Source organism: Arachis duranensis, chromosome 2, assembly GCF_000817695.3.
Source record: "Arachis duranensis cultivar V14167 chromosome 2, aradu.V14167.gnm2.J7QH, whole genome shotgun sequence".
NCBI classification, from domain to species: Eukaryota; Viridiplantae; Streptophyta; class Magnoliopsida; order Fabales; family Fabaceae; genus Arachis; species Arachis duranensis.
The window spans coordinates 40,246,681-40,247,632 of NC_029773.3; the positions used below are offsets into that span (position 1 = coordinate 40,246,681).

A 952-nucleotide genomic window follows, 5' to 3' on the forward strand; every position below is an offset into this window, starting at 1 on the left:
ATTCAGAGCATCAATTTTAAGAACTCCTTTCTTTTGAGGTATCCCATTATTCACAGAATTCCTCTCAGAAGTGTACATGAATTGGTTGTTTGCAACCATATCAATGAGTTCTTGAGCCTCTTCAGGCGTTTTTTTCAGGTGAATAGATCCACCTGCAGAATGGTCCAGTGACATTTTCAAAAATTCAGAGAGACTATAATAGAATATATCTAATATGGTCCATTCTGAAAACATGTCAGATGGACATCTTTTGGTCAGCTGCTTGAATCTTTCCCAAGCTTCATAGAGGGATTCACCATCTTTTTGTTTGAAGGTTTGAACATCCACTCTCAGCTCGCTCAGCTTTTGAGGAGGAAAGAATTTATCCAAGAAGGCAGTGACCAGCTTATCCCAAGAGTCCAGGCTATCCTTAGGTTGTAAATCCAACCATATTCTAGCTCTATCTCTTACAGCAAAAGGGAAAAGCATGAGTCTGTAGACTTCAGGATCAACTCCATTCGTCTTTACAATCTCACAGATCTGCAAGAACTCAGTTAAAAACTAATAAGGATCTTCAGATGGAAGTCCATAAAACTTGCAGTTTTGTTGCATTAATGCAACTAGCTGAGGTTTCAGCTCAAAGTTATGGGCTCCAATGGCAGGAATGGAGATGCTTCTTCCATCAAACTTGGACGTTGGCTTTGTGAAGTCACCAAGCATTCTCCTTGCATTATTATTATTTTCGGCTGCCATCTCCTTCTCTTGTTCGAAAATTTCTGAAAGGTTACCTTTAGAATAATTTAATTTAGCTTCTCTTAATTTCCTCTTCAGAGTCCTTTCAGGTTCTGGATCGATTTCAACAAGAGTGCCTTTTTCCCTATTCCTGCTCATATGAAAGAGAAGAAAACAAGAAAAGAAAGAGGAATCCTCTATGGTCACAGTATAGAATTCCTTTATGTTAGTAGAAGAAGAA

At 38.4% G+C, this 952-nt stretch overlaps 1 non-coding gene across 1 annotated transcript; it reads left to right on the top strand.

Moving 5' to 3' along the window:
• Nucleotides 1-232: 232 nt before the first annotated feature.
• LOC127745308 (small nucleolar RNA R71) lies at nt 233-336 on the top strand. The gene has a single exon (XR_008006505.1). It is a non-coding gene; the product is annotated as a small nucleolar RNA R71 (small nucleolar RNA).
• The last annotated feature ends 616 nt before the right edge of the window (nt 337-952 follow it).